This window comes from Charadrius vociferus, unplaced genomic scaffold, assembly GCF_000708025.1.
Source record: "Charadrius vociferus isolate BGI_N301 unplaced genomic scaffold, ASM70802v2 scaffold953, whole genome shotgun sequence".
NCBI classification, from domain to species: domain Eukaryota; kingdom Metazoa; phylum Chordata; class Aves; order Charadriiformes; family Charadriidae; genus Charadrius; species Charadrius vociferus.
In genome coordinates, this window is record NW_009647678.1 from 280477 (window position 1) to 289022 (window position 8546).

Genomic DNA, 8546 nt, shown 5'->3' on the forward strand with positions numbered 1-8546 from the left:
TTCATAACCGGCTTTAGTGTTATAATAACACGACACCCTTTTCACCGTGGATCCACAATTTGTTTGCTTTTCCAAGCACGACTGTTTTCCCACCTCTTTTCCCTTACATTCTCTCACATTCATGTTTATCAGTTACGCACAGAAATAAAACTGTTTTATGGTGAATACCCTGATTAATGTGCTTTAAACACTGTTGACTTTAAAATGATCCCCTCCAAAGCTCTAAAGGCATTTTCGAGATTAAAAGTATCATTCCCCTTTTAGCACAAACAATGTGAAGGCACCAGGTAGAAGGTAGAGATAGGGGAAAGCCATTTCCAAAGCTGAAAGGGATTCGGGAGATTTAGCTACAGCCTATCCAGCTTAAAAATAAAGTTACAGCCCTGTCCTTTCCTATGGCTCACGTCTCTGACAGCAAACGTCATTAAAGCCGTACAGAGAGGCATCGCTTCTTGTTCTGAACCGCTGAAACTTGACGACTGAGAAAATAATGCCAGCTAATGCATCCCTTCAGGGCCAAGTCCTTTAGTGGATTTTTCTTTTTTTTTCTCCATTCGGGCAGGGAATACTGCTAAGGGGAAGCGGTGCAGCAGGAGGAGATGTCTCCAGGCACTGGGTACATATCTTGACGGTGTTGTCAAAATTTAGAGCTTGCCCTTGCTCGGAGGATTCAGGTAGTTTTCTGAAGGTGCTAAATGTCATTTAAGCTTTCAGATGCTTTAAATCAAGTTCCTAAAGATGTCCCAGAATGGTCTGCTACCTCGCTCACCTGCAATCAGCCTTAAACCTACTTCCGCACACGCACATACCCAAACTGCCTTTGCTTTCGAGTTCAGCTTCCCTCTTACTAAAAAAAACCAAAACCACAAATTATTCATTTCCATGTCTGACCACACTAGGTGACTTCCATACTCGGCCCAGCTTTGCTGCATAAAAGTCTCCCTTCTGTTTGTGTCTGCAGAGGAACCCAGCTGGTAGTCCCTTCTGCAAGCCAGGGCGCTCTAACCTCCGAGTAACTCACCTCTGCTTCTCTACAGCACAATAATATTGCACTTTTTGGGAATCCCTGCATAGTTGCTTCCAATTTTACCCCTGAGCCCATACAGGTGAGCTGAGGAATCATTCCCAGGACCCAAATCAAAGCTGTCCATTCCTGCAGCTGCTCCCGGCCGGCAATGCCTGCCATGCGTCTTCAGAGCAATAACAAAGCTGTCAGTTGCAACCAGCCTTTCTGGATTGCCCATATACATTTTGTTCCTGTAAAGCCTCTATTAAGGATGCCATTCCGTGATACATATTTAAGTCGGTAACTCGGCACCACGGTTGCCTGCGTGAAAGAAACCGAGAAACTATTACTGTGAAATTGCCTGCAGCTCTTGAGCACAGGAGGTAGCAACTGGCTAATAGTTTCTTAGACAGCCCTGGCAGATGTGTCAGGTTGCTTCGCAACTGCGCACCTCGTGGGAGAGCAACGCACGCAAAGCTCCCCCCTCCTAGTGCCCCCAGCTGTAATTAATCCATAGCATCATTTCTATAGTGTCAGCAGCACCATATGGACCAAGCACGATTTTGCAGGACTAACCACATAGGAAGAAGATTGCAATTATGTGTCTGATTGTTCTCCAGGGCAGCCACAGGTCGTTTTATGGAAGGCAGGAGAGTCTGAAAGGGGTGGCATTGCCACGGATGTGAGCAAGAGGAGGACGACTAGCGGAAGATGAAATGGTGGATAAAACTACCTCTCATTGTCCGTACTGCTACCGTCTTACATGTCACTGCTTCCAGCCTTGCCTACAATGTGAATCCAAACAGGGCAGCTCCAAAATAAGGCATCTATTTGGCATTCAGCTCACCAAGTTGTCTTCACTGCATGGTACACGTTGAGCGAGCAGTTAAGAAGGGTGCAAGGACACATTACTTTGATACCAATATAACAGCCTCCTCTTCCCAAACCTTATAAAGGGCTCCAGGGAGTTCCCAATGAGAGCTGAGTGCCTGGTTTCCCACAGGCATTTAAGTCAATAGCAGTTATGAACCTTTACAGGTCGAGGTTTAGGTGCAAAACTCATTTAATTGTCTTTGAAAGCCTCCCCTAGAAAGAGAGAAACGTTTTTTGAGACAAAACAGCCTCTCTAACCCTGTATTCAAACCATTTTGTTGGCAATGCCATTATTTACCAATTAACTACTTAATTTATACGTCTATATTATATGCATAATCAGATTACATATAAGCTGATTTACTCAAGAAGACAACTGAGAAAGATTAAACACTGTGTTTCGCTGGTGGCATCGGCATTGCAACAGCAAAACTCACTCCAGCACCCTAAAGGAGAGGTCGGTGGGTCCTTGTGCTCCCATCAGCAGCCCCAAACCGCCCCATCGCCAGGGAGACGCTGCGTTAGCTGTGCCCTGGTGCGCTGCGCAGTGCATGTCAGCTGCCTCCAAGGCTCCAAAAACCCTACCAAAGCGAAAGAATGAGAACACCCTCCCCTCCCTCCCTTCCTTCCTCCCTTCCTTCCTTCCTCCCTCCCCCCAAATTTGATGTTTTACCAGGAACGCTTTTGTCATCAATCCAATGCAGGGAAAAAGAGTTTATACTTAAAAAATAATAACAACTGCTTGTTTTTGACTACGCCTTATAGAGACAGTTGAAATAAAGCAGTTATGATCTCTGTGACAGTCGCTACTGCTAATGCCTATCATAAAAGCCAGTAAGGAGGCAGATACGTTGATTTATCATGCATTGCTGCTCCCATATATCTACTTTCTAATAAAAATCTGTGGAATTATTGCTTACGCTGAGCTTCATGTGCCCATATTTGTATTGCTAACCTCTCCTGGAAGATTTCAAAGCTTTATTTATGGGCGGCTTTTATCTACCCCTAGGAAAAGCGCTCGCAACGGGAGCATGCCTGCCCCCGAGACTCCAACCCGTTAAGAGTACAGATTTATACCACCCAAATTCCCCAGTGGAGAAACAGCCTCTTTATCTAAGCTCTCGATTAAAGCATGGCTCCAGCTCACGCTTGCTGGCACTGAGGATACTGGTGACCAGGGATTTTTGTATGACCCCCAGATAAGTCCTCAGCACCCACCTCTTTGGGCAGGACCACACATATCACCTAAGATCAAGCCCTCCTAAGGCTCTTAAGGTTTGTTTCACGGACATGTTTTTTTTCGTCCCCAATGTATTGCTTTCTTACCTGCTTTTTAATCTTATCATATAAAGATTTTTTTTAGATTTTAGAAATTTTTATTTTTTTTAGCTTTTACTACCTACACACAGCATGTGGTGGGAGAAGCAACACGTTATTTTAAGCCAAATTACCCTAACTATATTCTTCAGGGAAAAGTGGTTTCCTATCTTTTCTCTACATTTCTTGCAGATTATGATGAATTTTGCCAGGTTTAAGAACCAAAGAAACATACCAAGTGCCATGCTTAAAGGCTACAGAGTTGTGAGATGGAAAAGGTTGCTGCTTTGGAGAAAAACACCAGTATTACCCATGCAAGGCCTGCTTGAGGACAGAGGTGGATGTAGCAAGAAGCAAATCTTTGTTTCCAGCAGCAGTTTGGAGCTGTGTCCGTCATACTGTGCCCCTCCGAGCCCCCAAATTCACACTGAGAGCACATCACCTATGTCTATCTTCAACTGGTGTGTTGTCACAGCTCTGACTTTGTTCATGGGGAAGGATCAGCATGCAGTGCTAAGCCAAAAACGGCATCTTTGAGGACAAATATCCTGAACCAAAGCTGTCTCTCTGGAAATTTCACTACAGTGGGATTCTTTTCCAGGTTTGGGACACAATGCCCTGTCCATGTTTTGGCAAAATCTCAGCAAGCAATCGTACAATATGTGACCCCATGGGCACAGCACTGAAGGGCACATGCAAAGGACAACATGCTCAATACGTGGCATTACCTATGGGCCAGATTCGTATAGCACCCAGCAACAGTTATCTTCCAAAAATTACCTTCTGGTCCATTTCCTGCCTTGAAACCAAACTTCAGCCCCCTGGTACCTGCTCCATCACAGTCAAAAAGCAGAGATCACTCTTAGTTGGGGACGAAGCACAACTCTGACCAAAAGTAATTAGCTAATTAATCAGACAACCTGAATGCATGGATTTTTTAAACCACAAGCAAGGAGAGCCCACGGGAAAGCAAATCCCAGTATGCACATGTTGTTCTCCAAAAAGGGAGAGATACTAAAGCAGCAAAGTCTGTCCATCTTCACCAGCATTTCAGTTTGCCTTAGGATAGTATCGGTGTTGTAAACAACCTCCTTAGAGAATTTACCTGAAGTATTCCAGAAAAATCAGTCCCGCTTAAAGAAAAAGTAAAAGAAATACTTGTATGTGCTCTTCCTCAGGGCCAGAAAATTATTTCTTGCATCTTCCACTTATTCCCTCATTAAAAATGTTCACAATAAACTTTTCTACATTAGCTTTTTCTCTGAAATCAGACAAATAATATTGGCCCATGGTGGATTTAGGGCTTCAAAACTTTATTTGTGCCCTTTTTTCCCTCAAAACATTTTGACCTTTTTTTTTTTCCTCTCCTTAATCTATTCAGACTATACCCATCCAAACTGAGTTTAGCAAATCCATCCGCTATAGTAGGAGCTATTTGGGTTGGAGCTGTTACAACAGTCTTTTGATGGATAGGAAGGAAGAGCAGGATTTTGCAGTGTGTCCCCCACCGGTCTCCCCTGAAACATTGACAGGCCCCATTGAACTTGACCCTTGAACCCTAAAGTAAAGCCCAGCTGTGCGTACATGCTGTCAGGGATGCTGGGCAAGGCTTCACACCTCTGCATCATCCTCCTGTGGCAAACAGAGCCAGGGCCAGTGTCAGCCACAACGAGGGCCAAGTGGAAGAGCAGAAACCAAACCCCCACTGAGACCTCACCATTTTTCACAGCTCTCCAGCCCACTGTAACATTTTGATGAGAAAGTGCAAAGAGGCGAACTGGGTGAAGATGCCCATCTTGGTGCTTTACATGGAAAAGACAGAACTTGTAATCAACCTCACGCAAAAATTATATACCAAATAAACCTTGTGGGCATCAGGAACAAGATGGTCTTACTCAGTAACCTCAGCAGCATGAAGTCCTGGCTTCACTTAACACACATTTTGCTATTGACTTCCATGAGATCCTGAGCTTTCCTGTTACCATTTTAACCACGCTTTGCTGGGGCTGGCTTTGGAGAATCACTTAAAGATTATAGTTAGGTGAAGAGTGAATTCTCGTCTGTCTTCCCTGTAAAACAAAAATATTTAGAGTCTTAAAAGAAGAATAACTTTATTCCACTTCAGCTCTCCAAACCAAAATGAAAAACATTTGAAATTCAGGGGGTTTTTTTTGTGTATTTGTCAAAAACACTTTATATTTGGGGGAAAAAACAAAAACAGAAAGAATCATGGACAGTTTCTCCCAGACAAATTTTCATTTTTGATTAAATCTATTTCTGATGTGCTCGAGGATGAAACATATCAAGTCTAGGAAATAAGTGTGTGAGCAACTTCCAAGAATAATCAGGATTTACAATGACCTTTTATTCTAGGCAAGCAAAGGCAAGTGGTATGATGGATACAGAAAAAAATTACTGAGAAACAAGGAAATTTGCATCCAGCAGCAGCAGCAGCAAAGGGGGCACTGAAATGAGCTCGCTTTACACAGAGGGCTACAGTGCCATGTTATTGCAGGCAAATGAAGGGCTTGTATTAAAAATGCATAATTTAATCAAGAGAAAGACTACTAATCAGATGGAAATTTGCAGACCTGATATTGGTTTTTTAATATTAGTGTTATTAAATTCTGCTATAGTTTCTTGCAGAATCACCCAAATGTAAATTAATATGAGGAGAAACAGTTAACAAAATTACAGGACCAGATCAAACATCCCTGCTCGTTCACAAGCATCCCGCTGACTTGTGATATTAGGGATGGCATAAAAGGCTTAGCATAAAATACTACATGCGCTGATCTAATAGTATTTTCCCCCATCAGAACAGCTTGAAATGAGGCCCGACGCAGTTGTTGGCACTGGGTGAACGGGAGCTGAGGTTCGGTGCCAGCGTAAGAGCCTGCCTTGGCCCAACACAGAGCTGCCGCGATCGTGTGCCAAAACCTGAGCATGGCTAGAGGGCTGCCAGCCCCACCTGGAATCAGCCCATGCTACAGGGAGCAGGAACTTATTCCCCGGATATAATCAGCCCCCAGAATTAATACCTGCCCTGAGAAAACAGGGCTGAACATTCCTCTAGTTTAACATATTAAAAAGCATTAAAAATATCCTCCATTTTTGCACGCACAAATGATGCGAGAGTCATTGCCTCTGCTCAGCATCTCATGGGCTTCTGGTGCTTGCCCTTACCCAGGGCTCTTCCACCACCAGTGCTAAAGTGCGAGTTTCCAACGTGCCCATTTTACATCAGGGCAAAACAGCTGGGCAGAAAGGGACTGTCTGTGAAGTGAAATAGCGCCTTGGGGTTAAAGCTGGGAAAAGACTCCAAGTCCCTTCTCTCACTTGAGCATTTCTGATATGGCCAACCTCAGCAGTGAGAGATGTGCTTGTCCTGACACTCCACCAAGGAACTTGGGGCTCACATTTCAGACCACGCGCCTGTTTCGCTCCGCTCGAGTTACAGCAAGAAAGTCTCTCTGCAACACCATTCTTCCAAAAAATGTAGAATTATTAAGACTGGCTTGGTTTATAAGAGTGTCTAGAGGCCCTGGCCCCACTGTTTCAAGCAGCGTAAAAACTACAGAAAAATTACACTACTATTTTTTTTCCCCCTTGTCAATTAGAATACAAACACTGTAGAGCAAAGATTCTTTCTTTTTGTTTGCACAGCACCTTGTACCATAAGGTCCTAATCTTTCAAGCAAATCTGAACGCACACAAAGAGGATCAAAACAGGTACCGAGCATTTAACGTTAACACTGATTCCCAACGACGCTTTATTTGATATCCATGTATGAGAGAAAGAGAAGATGCACAGCAGGAAAGCAAGGGAAATTAAACAGCATGTGTGACCGGTAATACACAAAATTGCTCATTTTTCAAAAATAGCTACAGACTCTTTTAGACTGAAAACTGTGTCAGTCTCACTTCCTACTTCTTTTTCATTTCATGTTATTTACTGTATGAGTGTTTGTGACACTACTCGCACCAGGGGATAAATAAAGCCAAGTCAGATTCCCTCTGCTTCCTTTTTTCCCCGTTCTTACCAGCTGGTACCTCCCCCTGATCGTAGGTCCAGCATGAGCCTGACACTGTAGCACTGCACACATGCGGCTACCAGCAGCATCAGATAATGGCCAGGAAGCTGCTGCTACTCTCGATTCTCTGCTATGTTACAGCAATGTGAATGAGGAGTACGTAATAATAATGAATCGGCTTTCTCCAGTTGACAGTAAAGCGTTCAATATTCGCCGAAGCCACTGGCAACTCAGGGTCCGTTTCCAGGGGCCCGTGCCCAGCAAATGTTGCGATACTGCACACACCATATATTCTGGAAGAGCTACTCTATGGTATAAACTTGAAAGCGCCCCATCCTGCCGGATTAGGAAATCCTTTGCAGATGGCAGATGAAGCTGGAGGGGACACTCGCCCTCATGGGTTACAACCTGTCTCATGCAGCAACCGGATCCTAAACAACGTTCCCAGCTAACACACCGAGCAGTGCCTTCATCTTGCTGTAAACCCTTCTGACTTTAACCAGCATGTTAGGCAGAGCTATTCCTCACTGATTTGAGCCAGGAAACATGGGGTAGTTCCAAGGTCAACAAGAGCTGTCCCAGATGGTTTCTCCTGTCTGTGACACAGAGCTGGCACCGCCATCTTCATATCTGAGGACTTTTGCTGTCCCAACCCTCCTAATAACTGTGCAATAGAACAGTGCTGTTACCAAGGACAGAGATATGACCCGAGGAGTCAGGAGGCAAAGGCACTCAGACAGACTGATGACAGAGTTCGGACAGGACCCTGTCCCTCAGCTGGAATTGGATGTCATTGGCTTGGTCGCTGGTAAGCATGAAATTTAGGAAAATCCCCAGTAAAATGTAGTAGCTAAAGGCATACCGTTTCCTGAAACTCTTAAAAGACCAAAGCACTGGTGGCACCCACTCTGTTTCCATCGCCTTTTTGATGTCCCATTTATTCCATGGAGGCTGCTACAGAGTTAACAGCTAGGAGTTGAAAACGTGGAAGGAATGTGTATGAGCAAATCAAGAGGACAATTCTTTAACTTCTTGAAGGTTTGGGGAACAAAACACTGGAAGGAAGACTTAGCAATTGAATTCCATTTCATTAGAGGGAGAACCATTTCTAAAAGAAGAAATAATCATCAAGATGGAAATACAACAATTGAGCAACAGGTCTGGAAAGGGAAAAAAGATGGGGCTTGGGCTTTCTGCTGAAAGCCTTGCAGCAGCCTTGTCCTACACTTTATTGGCCTCTAGTGGAAAACAGAAGCTATGTCTCACAATCACAAAACTTCATTTACAGAGCACAGGGGAAAATATACCACTCCCCA